Here is an 18,775-nt window from a genome sequence, read left to right on the forward strand (position 1 = left end):
ATAATTACTTCTCAGTCTTATCTGCTGCAGCCAGAAGAAAACATCTGCTTTTTTAATTTTGCAGAGAAGGGCAGAATTAAAACTCTCTGGGGACTTCCTCTGTATCTCTGACACAGAGAGGGAAGGTTGGAAGGCAGGTGAGAACACTTCCGTGTAACAATGCAAACAACACAAATCAAATTAGCTGAGGGTGAAGCCTGGGCTTTAAAGTTTAAACCTAAATAGGTCTCATTGCTGTTCTTGAACCAGTGGATGTATGTTGGCAAAAGTCCCACTAATTCTTCGATTTGTTTAATAAAAGTCATTTTAAAAAAATCAAATGGATCACTGGGCAGAAATTTGACCAGAAGCACCTTCCAAGTGATAATTAGCTAGCCAATTTTTTTCTGAGTTTTATGTTACCATAAATATTCATGACACATTCCCCATCAAATTGTAAGTTCTTCAGGAAACACTGTTATCAGTTTAAGAACATGAATCAGACTGATAAAGCTAATTGGTTAGGCTTCTTTTTTCTCCTTCATTTTAAATAAAGCTGTCCAAGGTTCCCAGGGTAATGAAGAGCTTTGTTGTTATGACAACTGCTTATTCCTTTCCCTTTGAAGAAGCTTGTGATGTGATCGGCAACACATCAGGAATAATTAAAACAAATGATAAGCGAGACACATCCGCTTAGAGGAATAAACCAGCACAAACTTAAACCATTTTACTGGTTTTCAATTACTGTTTTCATCGCAGGAAATTCACATCATTTGAGCTGGTCATTTGTGCCAATTTCCATCATTTCTTCATCCAAAAATCTTCTCAGTCAGGGAGGATTTAGTTATATACCGAGACCTTTTTTGCCCAGTGCCTCTCACTGTCTAACTTACTCTTCTCCAAATAGTCTGAAACACCGGAAGTGATGGTTTATCAGGGCAAAGGGGCACACTTTAAAATGATTCTGAAAGCTCACATGATTTACATGCTCTGATTTCTTCAGGGAAAGGGCGGTTGTAGTACTACGGCTTTAGAGCTCACTCCCTAGAACCATAACACAGCTTTCACCTGCTGCTTTGTGCCAAGTTCTTTCACATCCCTTTCTCCTTTAACTTTTACTTGTTGATATCATGTCCATTTCACAGCAGAGGACTCCAATCCCCCAAAGTCCAAGGGACACGCTCAAGGTAACTTGGCTGAAAATAATTAGGCGAGAATTCAAACTAAAGTCTTTTGACTCTAGTTGCTCTTTATAAGATGCTAAACTGAAGGAAAACATTGATTTGAATAATTAAAATATAATTCTCTACTGAGGTGGGCTATTACTCTTACTCCAGTTCCTCCTCATTTCTTTGCTAACCACTTCGACTAGCTAGCCTAAAGCATTCTTCCCCCAACTCCAGGGCATGAACCATTGAGGGGTTATAAAAATTTTAGGGATAAAACACAGATTCTTTTATTTTTAAAAAATTAATGAGAGACTAGGATATAAAGTGTCAGGGTTTCTTCACACGTAATGAGGGTTTTATGTATGGTTTTATGACTTTTTTTCATTTTATATATTCTCGCGTATACTTGGTTGTAAGTCATGGTCTAAAAAGCTTGAAAGTCACTTCTCTATACTATCTTTGTTCACCTCTTAATTCTCTAATTTTATTTCACTTCTCTTTTTCTGCCTTTTTTGATGCTGATAGACATGAAATGAACTGTTAAATATTTGTCTTTACTAAATGGTAACTGCAAAATCAGACTTGGCTACCTCTCTCTAAAATAGTAAGAAAACAAAGAAAGCTGTCCTTCTTACATGAAATTTAAGACTCCGTTTTTCCATTGTGAGAGTCGGGGAACTAAGACCTCAATGAAAAAAAAAAATGATGCTGCAGCCCTCTAAGTTAAATGCTATGCATATATTGACAAGATTTTCTTCCATACTTTCTGTGAACCTCTTTTGTTTTACTGTAGGGTTCCTGGCTTAATTGCTACTCTTCTTGGAAAGAGCCACAGAGGATTGGGAAGGAATTTATATGAGAAGAGTGAATACGAAAGTGTATTGGAGAGATGTAAACATAGGATAGACTTCTATAAAGTATTCTTGCCAAAAATATTTAACCCGAATTCATCAAGCCTCTAGACCTAATCTGTAGAGCAGAGGAAATACAGGGGATGGAGGCACAAGTTAAGTGACACCGTAGAGAAACAGACAAATTCAGAGTGTGTGTTGCTTTAAAGACAAATTTGTCTAGACTTTCTTAAAAGGAAAGGTCATGGAGGGAAAAAGAGTGGGCTTAGGTACTAGATTAAAAGAGACTAAAGAGACAGTTAACAACCAAATGTAATAAGAGAGAATTGATTGAATACTGCATAGAAAATGAATTTATAAAAGTCATTTTTGGCATAATTGAGGAAAATTAAATATGGACTGGATATTAGATATTATGGAATTGTTAATTTTCTTAAGTGTGATTATATTATGGTTATGTAACTGAATGGCTTTATTCTTAGGACATGCATGGTGAAGTATTTAAAAATGAGGTGTCATGTCCATAATTTGTAATTTACTTCTTAATAATTCATTTATCTATCTATCTATCATCTATCTACCAATCCTGCATCTATCAAAAGAGAGAGAGATAGACTGAGCAAGTGTGGTCAAATATTTACAGCTAGTAAATCTAGGTTAATGATATATGGATTTTAAAAAATACAATCATAACTTGTCTCTAGGCTTAAAAATTTTTCAAAATAAGAAGTCAGGAGAACAAAAAATACATATGGTATGATTCCATTTATATAAATTTCAAAAACAGACAAAGCTAATTTATGGTGTTAGACATCAGGATGTAGGTTGCCTCTGGGAAGGACTGAAGGGATTATGATTGGGAAGGGACACAAGCGGATTGAGGTCTAGGACTATTCTAATCCTTAACTTGGGAAGTGGTTATGTGGGTGTGTTCCCATTGAGACAGATACTGAGCTGCATATTTTGTATATGCCTTGTGCTTAAAAAGTAAAAAGACAGAGTAGATAATTAACATTCGAGAGTAGTTTATTTCTGCTGGGGTTGAAGGGATTGATTTTTCAGTGTGAGAAAAGGGAAAGTAAAAGGCTGGACTTATATCAAAGACCATGTCTGAGTTTGGGCAAGGCCTTCAGAAATCTCTTGAGTTTGGGGAAATGGGGGCTTAAGCTAATTTGTATAGTTTCTGCACGTGGCTAATTAAAAAATATTTTGCTGTTAAAATTGCTTAGATGTAAAAAAAATTAAAGTAATTAAAAATTATTGCTTCAGATGTTGAATTTTTTTTTTTTTGGTTGCGTTGGGTCTTTGTTGCTGCGCACAGGCTTTCTCTAGTTGCGGCGAGCGGGGGCTACTCTTCGTTGCGGTGCGTGGGCTTCTCATTGCGGTGGCTTCTCTAGTTGTGGAGCACGGGCTCTAGGCACGCAGGCTCAGTAGTTGTGGCTTGCAGGCTCTAGAGCACAGGCTCAGTAGTTGTGGCGCACGGACTTAGCTGCTCTGCGGCATGTGGGATCTTCCTGGACCAGGGATCGAACTCGTGTCCCCTGTGTTGGCAGGCGGATTCTTAACCACTGCGCCACCAGGGAAGTCCCAGATGTTGGATTTGAAAGCCCTGCTATACCATATTTGGTTGTCACACTGCTTTAAGTTCATTATTATACCGTTGTGTTGTAGCTATTTCTGTAAGATTTTTACAACAAGATCCAAAATACTATGTACTTTTTATGCTAAGAGAGTATGTGCTTATCTTCCAAAGGTAATGGTACTGCCAGGCAGAATGGAATCTGGTTTATGGGCAAAATGGCTATTTCTCAGTTGGTATTTCTCTAAGCTTTTAACTTTGGATTAGGAAGGGAACCAATAATACTCCCCACATTCTACTACTTCTCTCCTATCATGGGTGGTTGCAGGTTTCCTGGATGATGGTTTAGAACTCATTCATATACTGGGGCATTTGCTACCCAAAGGAGGTTATGAATCAAAAAAGTACTGCTAAGCTCCTACAGTGGTATAAGATGGTCTTAACTGATATTATGGTGATTCTTATGTATCACGACAGTTTCTGGGAAGTAAAACCATCCACTCTGGCCTGGGTGCTATTTATTTTTCTTCTGATATATTCATCTCTTCTTTCATTCATTTATTCAACAGAGTCCTTCACTGGAATGTATGTTTCATGAGGGTAGGGACTTCATCTGTCTTGTGCACTGCTGAATCCCTAGTACCCAGTAGCTGGCACATGGGAGACGCTTAGAAACTATCTGTTGAAATAATGAATGGATAAATGTGCTTTAAGAACCTAATATATGTTCAAAGCAGGCGTAGAACAGAGAGAATTGGAGGTTGAGACTTAGTATGAGCAGAACAGTGGAATCCTCTGCCTGCCTTAAGGGATTTCAGCTCAGAGTTTTATCTCCTCAACTCTTGTATTAGTTAAGGTATCGCTGGCTGCCATAACGGGAAACTCCCAAGTCTTAGGGGCTTATGATATCAAACATTTATTTTTTACTTAACTGACATCCAAAGTTTGTGTTTGGTACCAGCTGAAGTGGAGGGTGGGGAAAGCAGGAGCCATGGAACACAGTTATTCTGAGATCCGGGACCGTGGAGGCTCTGACATGCACAACCCAGGCATCCGAGCTCACTCTGACCAGTGATATTCAGCTGGTGGAAGGGAGAGGATGGAGAAGACACACGTGTTTCTTAACGATCTTGCCTTGAAGTGATATCTACCACTTCTGCTCACGTTCTGTTGACAAGAACTAATCACACCCTTGTTTATCCCCGACTCCAGATGCAATGGGGGCTGAGCAGGTAGAGCGTCACGGGCTGATGACCTGGGCAGCACAGGGCCTCATGCCTAGAAGGGCTCCGTGCTGGGTTTAATGCTCTGTTATCATTATCTTGAAATTATTGATAATTTTTTAAAAGTGGGGTCAGCATTTTTATTTTACACCAGGCCACACAAATTATTTAGTGGGGCCTGAGGCTGAGAAATGTACTCTTTGACAGGGCAGCCTCTTCCCAACAATTGCTCTGCATTATGGAAGGGAATCATAAATATTTGGTGGACAGCTAGCTATCTCTGCCAGCCCTAAGCATTGTTTCCAAGTTTGAAGCAAATAAGGGTCCATATGATATTTTAAAACATCCAGTATTTAAGAATCCCCAGTAACCAAGTGAAAAGAATCAGAAAAGTACTGCTAAGCTTAAAGCTTTTTTAAATGACAGAATGCCACTAGCTTGGCTAGGAAAAATTTACAGCAAGGGCATATCTTAATAGAATGGGCATCTGTGGAAAAGCAACATGGCACAGATATATGTGACAACTGTAACCACATGCCAGTTCTAGTATTTTGGATTCAAGAAATATTTAATAAGTATATAGTAAGTGTCAGCCATTCATCTATGGTTGGGAAACCACAGTTAAGATAGACCAAAAAGAAAAAATCCCTGCCAATAAATTTATATTTAGTGCCATTCTTTTATATGTATATATGTATATACGTGTATATATAAAAGAATAGCATTAAATATATATTTTATATATTTAATTGTATATATATATATTTAATTGAAGTATAGTTGATTTACAATATTGTGTTAGTTTCAGGTGTACAACAAAGTGATTCAGTTATACATGTATATTTTTTTCAGATGATTTTCCATTATAGGTTATTACAAAATACTGAATGTAGTTCCCTGTACTATACAGTAAATCCTTGTTGCTTATCTATTTTATGTATAGTAGTTTGTATCTGTTAATTTCATACTCCTAATTTATCCCTCCACCCCTCCCTTTCCCTTTTGATAGCCATAAATTTGTTTTCTATGTCTGTGAGTCTGTTTCTGTTTCATAAATAAGTTCATTTGTGTCATATTTTTAGATTCCACATATAAGTGATATCATATGAGATTTGTCTTTCCCTGTCTGACTTACTTTACTTAGTATGATAATCTCTAGGTCAATCTATGTTGCTGCAAATGGCAATATTTCATTCTTTTTTATGGCTAAGTAATATTTCATCATATATATATATATATATATATATATATATAAACATATATATATCTCACGTCTTCTTAAACCCGTCGTCTGTTGATGGGCACTTGCGTTTTTTCCATGTCTTAAATGCCATTCTTTTATATTTCAAAAACAGCTTTATAGAAGTATAATTGGCACAATAAACTTCATATGTATAAAGCATATAGTTTAACTTTAATTTAAAGTAATGTAATTTAGCATATGTAATACCTGTGAAATCCCCTTCCCACCCCATTAAATCTCCAAACAACCATTTATCAGCTTTCTACCAATATGGATTAGTTTGTATTTTCTAGAAGTTTATATATATGTACTATTTTTTGTCTGACTTCTTTTTCTCAACATAATTATTTTGATATTCATCCATGTTGTTGCATGTATCAGTAGTTCATTTCTTTTACTGCTGAGTAGAATTCCATCGTATGGATATACCAACTTGTTTATCCATTCATTTGTTGTTAGACATTTGAACTGTTTCCAGTTACTGACAATTACAAATAAAGCTGCAGTGAACATTTGTGTACAAGTACTTATGTGGACTTAGGCTTTCATATATCTTAAGTAATACCTAGAAATGAAATGGCTGGCAGGTGTATGTTTAACTTTTTAAGAAATTGCTAAACTGTTTTTCAAAGTGGTTGTACCATTTTACATTCCTTCCAGCAGTGCAAGAATAAGAGTTACAGTTGCTCTACACCATCAGTATTTTTTTAAATTTAATTTTATTTATTTTTTTATACAGCAGGTTACCATCAGTATTTTTAATTTTAGAGCTTTTAATAGGTGTGTAATGGTATTTCATTGTGGTTTTAATTTGCATTTCCCGAACTACTAATGATGTTTAAAATCTGTTCAATACATTTTTATTATTTTTGTTTTAAATGCAAATTACCGGGCTTCCCTGGTGGCGCAGTGTTTGGGAATCTGCCTGCCAATGCAGGGGACACGGGTTCGAGCCCTGGTCTGGGAAGATCCCACATGCCGCGGAGCGGCTAAGCCCGTGAGCCACAAATACTGAGCCTGCACGTCTGGAGCCTGTGCTCCGCAACGGGAGAGGCCGCGACCGTGAGAGGCCCGCGCACCGCGATGAAGAGTGGCCCCCGCTCACCGCAACTGGAGAAAGCCCTCGCACAGAAACGAAGACCCAACACAGCCAAAAATAAAAAATATATATAAATAAATAAATTTAAAAAAAAAAGTTTTAAATGCAAATTATCTTTGAGGGAGCATTGCATAATAAGAAAAAAGTTTTTATATTATCCACATAGCTTACAAAATATTATTTCAGCTTTTGCATTCAAAAAATATTTGCCTTCATTTTTGAAGTACATTTTTACAGGATATAAAATTGTAGGTTGAGAGTTTCATTCTTCCAGTACCTTAAACTTGGCTGCTCCACTGTCTTCTCACTTGTCTTATTTCCAGTGAGAAGTCTGTTATCCTTATCTTTGTCCTTCTGTACATAACGTGTCTTTTTTTCCTCCAGCTGCTTTAAATTTTTTTCTTTTTATTACTGGTTTTAAGCATCCCAATTATGATGTTCGTTGGTGTAGTTTTCTTCATGGGTATTGTGCTTGGGGTTTGTTGAGATTCTAAGACTTCTGGGTTTATAGTTTCCATCTAATTAGGAAAAAATTTGATCATTATACCCTTAAGTATTTTATCTGCCCCATCTCTTTCAAGGATACCAATTACTTGTATATTAAGCCACCTGAAGATGTTCCACAACTCATGGAAGATCTGCTCCTTTCTTTCCAGTCTTTTTTCTTTCTGTGTTTCTTTTTGGACAGTTTCCAGTTCTTTGTCTGAAAATTCACTACTATTTTCATCTACAGCATCTGATCTATTATCATCCTCATATGGTGCATTTTTCATCTCAGGGATTATAGTTTTCATGTCCAGAAGTTTGATTTGCATTTTTTATATATTTTCATGTTTCTGCTTAACACGTTCAGTCTTTCGTCATAGTGAACATAGGAAATACAGTTGTCATAACTGTATTCTTGTCTATTACTAATCAGTGTTCTTGTCTATTACTAATCCCATCACCTGTGTCATTTCTGGGCAGAATTCCATTATGGGGTGTAATTCTTTTATACTCCAGGGCGATCCACTGTAGATCTTCAGAGCTCTGTCTGCAGCTCTCTCCTCTCTGGTTACCCTTCTTTGTGAATTCTAGCTGCCTTGGCCTATGTGGACTTCCAGCTTCGTTTCCTCAACTCAGGTGCACCTCGGGGTTCTGCCTGGGGTCTCCTCTCCTGTGCTACAGCCTGGGAACTCTCCCCAGCTAGGAAACTGGGACAATTGTTAGGTTCACCTCATTTCTTTCTTGTCTCTCAGTGATGGTTGCCTTTAATTTTCTGGTGTCCAATTTCTTGAAAACCTCCTTTTTAAATATATTTTGTCTTTTTTTAGTTGTTTCAGGCAGGAGCCTAAGTCTGGTCACTGTTATTCATCTTGGCTGGAAGTGGATATCTCTATGACATTCTTTTTTTAGAAAATTTTATTGTATAATGGAGTATAGTTGATTAACAATGCTGTGTTAGTTTCAGGTGTACAGCAAAGTGATTAAGTTATACATGTACACGTATCTATTCTTTTTCAAATTCTTTTCCCATTTAGGTTATTACAGAGTATTGAGCAGAGTTCCCAGTGCTATACAGTAGGTCCTTGTTGGTTATCTGTTTTAAATATAGCAGTGTGTACATGTCAATCCCAAACTCCCAAGAGTTTGGTAGACATTCTTGACTACCTCTTAGAATCTCACAGCCACCACCAACACCAGCACACACAAAAAAGGCCCTGTCAGAGAGTTGAATCGTAGTGAAGAATATAACTTTCTTGTACACAATTGATGCTCAATAAGTATTGCACAGGTAAACAAATGAAGTACTGGAAGGGATACCTCTGAGAAGAAATACAAAGGAGGAGGAGAAGCAGAGTTGTATTTGCCTTCTTCATACCACACCTTGTTGGTAGGGATAACAGAAACGAAGCCTTCAGTTATGTCGTTTGTCAGGTATTGCTGGTTCAGAAAGCAAGTGGCAGGTGCAGGTGCCAGGGAAATGAAGCATTGCTACTTAGCAGAAGGGGAACACTTCAGTTCCTCATGCTAATGTCATCATAGGGATAAAAGCAAATACAGTTCAGCAGATGCTAAAAAAACGGTGGGGTGAAATTGATAGTGTCTACAGTATGAAATATCTTTGGATGGAGATATACAGTTTGTGAAATAATGTCGTTGCACTTCAAAGGCTCTTGCTGCCCTGATCCCACCTTGAAATTTCTCTTTCCTCACCAATGAAACAATGTATTGCATAAATGCCATGGTGTTTGGGGAGCACCCAGTGTATCTGTGCAGAACATTATCTTAGCTGTGTGTAATGAGGAATCCTGCGGCCTGAAAAAATGGGAGACTGCTGTGCCTGCTAGCAGTACTATTATTCTCCACATAGAGCTGGGGGCCATTTCGAGTTTGGAAAAAATAAAAAACATGGACTAAGCCAACTGAGTATAATATAATTCTTGAAATACAAACAGTCCTACACTTTTCTTTTAAATCCACTTAAGTACCTGAAAAGCTTTAAGGAGGGATTTTAATGACTTAATGCAAGAGCTGTGCACAGAATTAGCATGTCTGAAATTTTTTTCTTTCTCCTTTAAACTGTTGAAGAGAGGACTGTAGAGAATTTCTGAGATTGGGATATGTGGCTTATTGACATCAAAACCATGTACCACAAGGGCAGTTTAGACAAAGTGAACGTGGCTTCGGTTTTAGCCCTTAGGGAGAGGCTTCTTCTCCACCAACTTTCAGAGCACAACCCCTGTCGCTGAGTTGGCGACACAGAGGATGAGCCTAGGTCCATGGTTTCTGTCTAGTGGACGATAAACACTAAATCCCCTTGTCACTGATTTGTTTTTGTGAAATTGTGTGATCGCATTGACCTCTCAATATGCAAATATTCCTAGGAGAGGTACCACGGTGAAAGTTTTAATCGGATCATTTCTTCTCTTTCACAAAAAAGACTGGTCAGCATGAAAGGCCTGGGGACGTTGGGAGAGGAAGGAATAATAGAAGGGATGAAGAAAAAGAAGGCAGGACCCAAGGATGTACCTCCAATTTCAGAATTCTGCTAAGGAGCAGTAATGTCATCACTCATTCATCTATTCATGTATTCAAGCCAACAAAATTTTACTGAGTGTAAACACATAATTTATTATTTTATGTCCTTCCTCATACTTAAAAGGATTTTTGTGTTTATGATACACACCCAGTTCCCAGTGTGGACATGACATAGACCCAAAGGCCACAGAAAAACAGTTTATAGAAAGATGTAAACAAAAAGGCCAATCAAATATCAAAGTGTAAAGTGCTATATAAATGAAGGTATTATAAGTTATGACAGGCACCGTTCAGAGGAAAGGAGAACTCTAAAAAGAAAAGGGATAGGGTTTGGTAAATAACTAGAAGTAGATATGGCCCCAAGATCAAGCAAGCGTGTCCCCAAGTTGCCAGTTTGGGTAACTAAGAGTTATCATAACTGTGATATAAAATGCTGGCAAAGGAACAAATTTTGGGGAAAGATAATGAGTTCAATTTTGGAAATATTGAGTTTGTCTATTCTATAGGCAACATCCAATGGTGGTTGGATATACTGGTCTAGAGGTAAGAAGAGGCCTTTATAAACTGGAGGTAGAGATTTTGGAGTTATCTGTTTTTATGTAGTAGTTTACTATGTGAGTTGATAAGATCGACCAGGAAGGTCAAATACACAGAAAAGAGGGTAAGGGCAGAAGAACAATTTTAACGGGAAGCGTAGGCAATGTGGAAAAACTGAATTAGGAGGTAGGGGCACAGAAAGGCAAGAAAGAAACCAAGGGACAGTGATGTGACAGAAACCAGGGGAGGAGAAAATTTCATGGGGTTGGGGAGTGGTTGTCAATGGTGCCAAAGGCTTTAGAGGGTTTAGGGAGACCAATGTAGGAACTGGACAGGACAATTCAAAAAAATCCAATAATGTGATGGAAGTGGAAGCTAGACTTCAGTGGATTGAAAAGTGAGTGTCATGGAAGCAACCTAAATGTCCATTGACAGATGAATGGATAAAGAAGATGTGGTACATATATACAATGGAATACTACTCAGCCATAAAAAAGAATGAAATAATGCCACTTGCAGCAACATGGATGGACCTAGAGATTATCATACTAAGTGAAGTAAGTTAGACAAAGGCAAATATATGATATCGCTTATATGGGGCAACTAAAAAATAATACAAATGAACTTATTTACAAAACAGAAACAGACTCACAGACATAGAAAACAAATTTATGCTTATGGTTACCAAAGGGGAAAGGAGGGTTAAATTAGGAGTTTGAGATTAGCAGATACAAACTACTACATATAAAATAGATAAACAACAAGGTCCTACTGTATAGCACAGGGAACTATATTCAGCATCTTGTAATAAACCATAATGGAAAATAATATGAAAAAGAATATATATATATATGTGTAACTGAATCACTTTGCTGTACACCAGAGACTAACACAACATTGTAAATCAACTATACTTCAATAAAAACAAACAAACAAATAAATAAATAAATAAAGGGTTACATGGTTAGTTTAAAAAAGAAAAGGAGTGAATGTCAGGGAAAGAAGTGTAGATGCTAAGTTTACCCTTTCAAGGCAGGTTAGCTGTGAATCTATTAAACCCCTCCAAAATGTGGTCTCTGGCCAAGAAATTGTATTGTGTTCCTAAAGAACTTATCTGAGATAAGCACAAAAATGTACATATACCAATACTGATCACAGCATTATTTATGATGATACAAAATTGGAAACAACTTTAATGTTCAATTATAAGGCACTGGTTAAGTAATTTATGGTTCAGTCATATAAAAAATTACCACCATTAAATTTATATTGAAAGGAATATACAGACATAAGAAATGCTTACAACATGTTTTCTAAGACTTCTGCATTGAGACTATATTCATTTTTTAATTTTGGGAAAAGTCACTGAACATGCCGTCTCTACCCAAAATAAGCCTGGCTGTGAATGCAGAACAGAGATAAGGCAGTTAGTGGAGGGAATCAGTCAAGGAATGGTTTTCCTTTGCTTCATCTTCCTCTCCCTCCTCTGTTCCCCTTCTTCCTCTTTAGTTAATTAGAGACCCTGGAGCGTGCTTATTTGCTCGGAGGATGGAGCCAGCAGTGAAAGGCTTAAAATACTGGGGACTTGTTGTGGTACAGGGAGGAATAAGAGAGGAAGCAAGATTCATCTGAAGTTGGGAGAAAATCAGATTCGGACAAGAGATGAAGAGTGTAATGGTAAGAAAGAGTGAAGAGAGGACGGGAGAGGGAGAGAAATAGATGGGGATGTAAATGTGCAGATTGATGAGAAATGGGGGGGAGACCATTTGAGAAATGTTCATTCAATACGCTTTACTTTTTCTGTGAAATAAAAGCTAGATCACCCATCTGCAGAATATAAGGAGGTCATGGGTGGTGCTGAAGGCTTGAGAAGGGTTAAAGTTTAGTAAGGGGACCGTTTGTAGGGAATGGGAGAGAACACATCAGTACTTGGAATGAAAACTTATAATGCTAATGCGTGCCTTGTTTCCTTTCATGTCAATTCCATGATGAGACCAAAAAAAGGAGGAACAGAGTGTGAGTGTATTAGTGATAGGAATTTAACTGTAAGTGTGTGAATGGATAAGCTTCTGCCTCTCCATCTCATTACAAGCATTAACATGTATTTATTAAACTCTTATGATCAAGGCACCGAAGAAACTACAATGATGAGATATGGTGCCCATCCTTATGGAACTTAGATCTGGTTGGGGAGATGAATCACGGCCACTTGAAAAATTAACTGCATTACAAGGTAATTTTACCATAAGTGATGAAAGCGGCATAAAGAATCAGACAAATGATTGATCACTTACAACTGGAGTAGTCAAGGAAGATTTCATATTATTTTTACATTGCCTTTGTGTATTTATTTATTTCTCCTTTCCGATCGAGTAGGCACTGCCATGTTCATCTTTAACCCCTGTCACATTTCTTGGTACATGACAAGCACTTAATAACCATTGCTGAATGAATGGACTAATGAATCAACAAATAAACAAGTCAAGTAAGATTTGACTAACTTGAGGGGAGGAGAGGTGGAACTTCATTTCAGTAGGGTTATGGTAACGTAAAAATGTAGAAGAAAGGGGAAATGAAGAAAGGGAAAAAAACAGCATTTACTGAGTATATATACACCGGCACTGTGTTATATGCGTTTACCTACATTATAGAATCATTTAATTGTCACAATAACCCTGTGAAATAGCTATAAATATCTCTGCTTGAAAGGATGAAGAGTTTCAGAGAGATGAGGTGACTTGCTCAAGTAGTGAATAAATGTCAGCGCTGGGCCCTGAACCTCGGAACACGAGGCTGGTCCTCGGGCAGTGAAGCGGTGGGTTTGCAGTGAAGAGGTGGGTTTTCATACACTCCCTTGTGAGGACGTGGCTCTCTGCAAGTCCACTCCAGCACATGTTATTCCTCTAGCCTTAAACTCCTGTAACTACTGGTTACGTCTCGGTGCATGGTGGTGTTGTTGACCTGAATTCCCATCTCCCGAGTCTTCACTCTGACTAAAGGGTCCCAAGTGTCCAGGTCCCTGCTCTCTCCAGCCTCATCTCAGGTGACCATCCCTATTCACCAACATCCACGCTCCAGGTTCTCTGAATTATACTTGCTCATTCACCCTTTTCCACCTTCCCTCGTGCTATTCTCTGTGTCCCAAAGGCCCTCCTTGCCTTGGTACCTATTCACCTTTCACAATCTAACTCCCTGGCCACTTCCTTTTTTCTTGACTTGCAAATAATATTGGTTGCATGAACTGACTCTTTTGTCTTCCTAAGTTTCCATCATATTCTCTTTTCTTTTCTTTTCTTGCAAATGATTATGTTCATGGATTCTTCTCTTCTCTCTCCTCCCCTAAAGAAGCCCCTCAGCCAAAGTGCAGTTTAATATTTCTACTGTTACTTCCAGTTGTGAAAGACAAGGGAAATTTGGGCACTTATCCCTAATGCCAGGACTCTGAAATATTGTACCTTCTGTAATTACAGGACCTACTCCCCTAATTCCATGGGATAATTGAAGTTATGTATATGTGTATTGATTCATTCAGAGCCCATAAAATTGTCCAGTTTTATCAAGTTCTGGAATTCCTAAACTGTTCTATCTGCATCCTGCCTTGCCCCTATATATATTTCTGTCCATATTGGGGAGACCTGCTAAGCTGCTCGAGAAAAGTAGAGAGGCCACTTCTGTGGGCTCTGCCCCAAGTTGGTGGCCAGCATGCAACTCTGCAGGCTTCATTGAGCGTTTGAACCTCGGAGCTGGGAGGAAAGTGCTGGTGCCTCGAGAGAGGCTTTCTCAGGAACAGCAGGAAACAACACACGCGTCTAGCTTCAGGGATTAATTAACACTATTCTAAAATAAATCCTTTAGCAGAATTTCCCTTCTCTTCGACAGAAATCCATTTTCAAATGTGGACTAATTTTCTATTAAATGAGCCTAAGGCTGGTCTCCTCACATAGTCTTCTTCTGGAAGTAGCTGATGACGGCAGAGCTAAATACCACCCTTACTACCACTCTGACCAGGGCATGCAGAGGGTGTGGCGAGTGTGGTCTCTGCCACAGGCTGGGCCTGCAGTTAAGTGTTCCTGGTAGTGGTGCCAGGAGAGATTGGGGTTGATACACAGTTTAACCTGACTCCAGTTCAAGAAGATTTAGAAGTAGCCCAGTGGCAGTCACCTGGGCCAGAAGGGGAAAGAGGATTGTTCTAGGAACTCTTAGGAGAGTCTGTGCTGATCCCTTTATAGTTGGATGGCAGCTGGAAGAGGGGAAGCAGCCACCTGTGCCCACAGCCCACCAAGAAGTTAGTCCAGCAGGATTCCCAGCTCGTCCACTCCTCCAGGCCTTCCATCTCTCCCTCATGGGTGCAGAGGAGCTCCCTAAGGGGCCCCAGCCTGCAGCTCTTCTGCCAAGTTGCTCTAGTGAAGTGGTATCACAGAACAATTGCAGGTCACCTCTTGCACCTCATTTTTACAAAATCATATGAATGTTGGCTTCTTATCAAAGAGAACAAGTACCGCCTTCCAACAAACACACAGGCCAAATCAGGATGTCAAACTAAGGATATTGTGACTAGAGAAGGGAAGGACAGGGGGTGGGAAGGTAGAGTAAGAGGCCGTTGTCAGAAAAGATCAACATTACACCTTGTTTGTTTGTTTGTTTGTTTCTGGAAAGATAATCTATTCGGTAAGTATTTTCTGAATGTTTACTATTTTCTTTTTCTTTTTTAAAAAATTTTTATTGGCGTATAGTTGATTTACAATGTTGTGTTAGTTTCTGCTGTACAGCAAAGTGAATCAGTTATACCTATAAATATATCCACTCTGTTTTAGATTCTTTTCCCGTATAGGTCATTACAGAGTATTGAGTAGAGTTCCCTCAACAATACATCTTTAAGTGTTCATTCATCAGTTTCTAAGAATCACCTATTCCTAAAAATCTCTGGGTATTGAACAACTAAAAGCCATACGTTACCTAAATAAATATCTAACCTTTTTGCCAAAAGTAGAGTTTTGGTTTGTTTTGTTTCTTTTTGAGTTTGGAAAATGAAAATTAGGTCATACTGGAAACCCTTTTTCTATACAAAATATATTATCTAAATTAGAGGAAGTGCAGTGACTAAAGATAACATGGACCAGCCAAGTTTGTTTATTAAAGAAATAAACACAATTAAAAACTCAAACATCATTTTGGCTCCATATTTGTGTACAAGTAAAATTATTTAGGATAAATTCTTAGATGTGAACTTGCTGTGTTAAAGTATGTAAATTTCATAGATACTACCATCATATTGCAGTTCTGTGTCTTCAAGTTTAATTCATTTTAACATGCTTAACACATTAATATTTAGTACATTTATGGAGTCCTTCCCATCTTCAAGGGACCACATTAAGACTGGAGACAAAAAGGTGAATACAATGCAGTCCCTACTCTGGAGGAGTTCCTAATAGCGTGGGGGACACTAACATGTAACTCAATCATGATAAAAAGCCAGAGAGGGTGTCCAGTATACGGGTAGTTAAAGGAAGCAGTGACTGATTATACCTGAAGGTGTTGAGAAAATCTGTTCAGGTAAAGTGACATTTTAGTGAGGACCTTGAAGGATGAGTAGATATTCACCAGATGGAGAACAAGTTGGCAGAGGGATGGCGGAGTCACCGTGAAAGAGCAATAGCCATGAGTACCGGGCTTGGCTGCATGTGGGGTGTCTGGTGGGGTGAAGTGAGAGAGAAGCTGGAAAGCACGTTGGAGTCAGAACGTACGTTTTGTTCTTTTGACTGTGGGGAACCTTAGAAGACATTTAAGCAGAGGAGGGATACTATCTTGTCTTTGTTTAGAATAACACCTCTGTTGGCAGTGTTGTCGTGACGCAGGAGGTGGGAGGTCATTGTCATAAAGGATGAGAAATAAGGCAGAAGAGTGGGGAAGAGGGGATGAATCTAAATGATGCCAGTTGGGTAAAATAGTAAGGATTTGGTAATCGCTGAATGTAGGGTAATGGTAAAGGTTGAAGCCACTTGGTGTTTCGGATGACTGGGACGATGATGATGATGGTAATGATAATGATAATGATGGGAATAATGTGCTTCCTCTTTTTTTTTAAACATCTTTATTGGAGTATAATTGCTTTACAATGGTGTGTTAGTTTCTGCTTTATAACAAAGTGAATCAGTTATACATATACATATGTTCCCATATCTCTTCCCTCTTGCTTCTCCCTCCCTCCCACCCCTCTAGGTGGTCACAAAGCACCGAGCTGATCTCCCTGTGCTATGTGGCTGCTTCCTACTAGCTATCTATTTTACGTTTGGTAGTGTATATATGTCCATGCCACTCTCTCACTTTGTCACAGCTTACCCTTCCCCCTCCCCATATCCTCAAGTCCATTCTCTAGTAGGTCTGTGTTCATTGCAGCTCTATTTACAATAGCCAGGACATGGAAGCAACCTAAGCGTCCATCAACAGATGAATGGATAAAGAAGATGTGGCACATATATACAATGGAATATTACTCAGCCATAAAAAGAAACGAAATTGAGTTATTTGTAGTGAGGTGGATGGACCTAGAGTCTGTCATATAGAGTGAAGTAAGTCAGAAAGAGAAAGACAAATACCATATGCTAACACATATGTATGGAATCTAAGAAAAAAAAAAAAAAGGTCATGAAGAACCTAGGGGCAGACAGGAATGTGCTTACTCTTGAATAAGTCTGAAGTGCATGCAGGCATCCAGAGAGAAACACCTCCTAGGCGACAGGGAGAATGTGTATGGATCAGAAGGATGAATACTTACAAAGGTGAAGACTTGGAAGACAAAGCAAATACACAGTAGTTGAAGTTGAAATAATATTCCACTGGGGAACAGAGTACGGAAAAAGAAAAAGGAATCACTTTAAAATATCAACTTTAGTGAACGTTTGAGAGGAGGAGAGCCAATGAATTGGAGTCAGAAAGATAAGAAGTAGAAGAAAGGGGTGTGACAATACTAAGAGAGGAAAGAGTTTGAAGAGGAAGAGTTTGGTAAATGACTTCATATGCCATAAGGATGTGAAGCAGAACTAAGTTGGACCTAGTGATTGTATTAGTTGCGGTTCCCCAGAAACACAGAACAAACTATGTGTGTGTGTGTATATATATATATATATATATATATACACATACACACACACACACACACACACACATACATAGCAGTGTATGATATATATATATATCTTTTATATATATATATATATATATATATATATATAAAAGAATTGGTTGATGCAATTATGGAGAGTGAGAAGTACCAAGATCTACACTTGGCAAGCAGGAGACTCAGGAGAGCTGAGGGTCTAGTCCAGTCTGAGTCCAAAGGCAGGAGAAGACAGATGCCCTGGTTCAAAGACAGTCAAGCAGAGAGAGAGACTTCTTTCTTACTCAGCCTTTTTGTCCTAATCAGGCCTTCAGTGGATTGGATGTGGCCCGCCCACACTGGGGAGGGCAATCTGCTTTGCTCTGTCTCCCAATTCAAGTGCTGATTCTGTCTAGAAGCATCCTCCCAAGACACACCAAGAATAATGTTTAATCAAGTATCTTTTAATCAAAGATATTTATCTTTTAATCAAATGAGCCCCCCCATTGCCCAGGCAAGTTGATACATAGAATTTACTATCACAGCAGAGAAAAGTCACTGGTGACCAGAGACCTTACCAAGAGGAGTTCCAGATGAGTGGTTCTGGTGATATCCAGATACCAAAGGACTGAGAAATAAACAGAAAGTGAATAAATGGAGACACTAGGTGCGGACTGCTCATTCAAGAATGTTAGTTGACTGCACAAGGAAGGAAAGAGAGAAAGCAACACATTCAGGAGAAAGATAAGTTGAGGAGGATTTTTTTAAGGTGAAGGAAATTCGAGTATGTTTAATATTTATTGGCTGAGACGGATGCATTTGTGAAGAGCAAATGATTGAAGTAACAAATGGGAAGAAGAATTAATAGGGCAGGATATTGAAAAAGGCTGAAAGGAAAGTGATGTGTATGCAAATAATTAGAATATAGTGCAATCTGAGGTAATAATAATAATATTACAAAGTGAGAAATATATTCCA

The 18,775-nt window shown here is 38.4% G+C and overlaps 1 protein-coding gene across 2 annotated transcripts in view; it reads left to right on the forward strand.

Annotated features, from left to right (window-relative positions):
- LOC309609897 (uncharacterized protein) overlaps window positions 1–18,775 on the forward strand; it is a 465,108-nt gene that overhangs the window by 29,383 nt on the left and 416,950 nt on the right. The window contains exon 2 of one of the 2 annotated variants that reach the window (XM_082352029.1): window positions 12,829–12,934. The exons of the other annotated variant lie outside the window; for it this stretch is intronic. The gene's annotated coding sequence lies outside the window, so the exon portion shown is untranslated. The remainder of the gene's footprint in view (window positions 1–12,828; window positions 12,935–18,775) is intronic. 2 annotated transcript variants of the gene reach the window in all.

Source organism: Balaenoptera borealis, assembly GCF_965194805.1.
Source record: "Balaenoptera borealis genome assembly, chromosome: 13".
NCBI classification, from domain to species: Eukaryota; Metazoa; Chordata; class Mammalia; order Artiodactyla; family Balaenopteridae; genus Balaenoptera; species Balaenoptera borealis.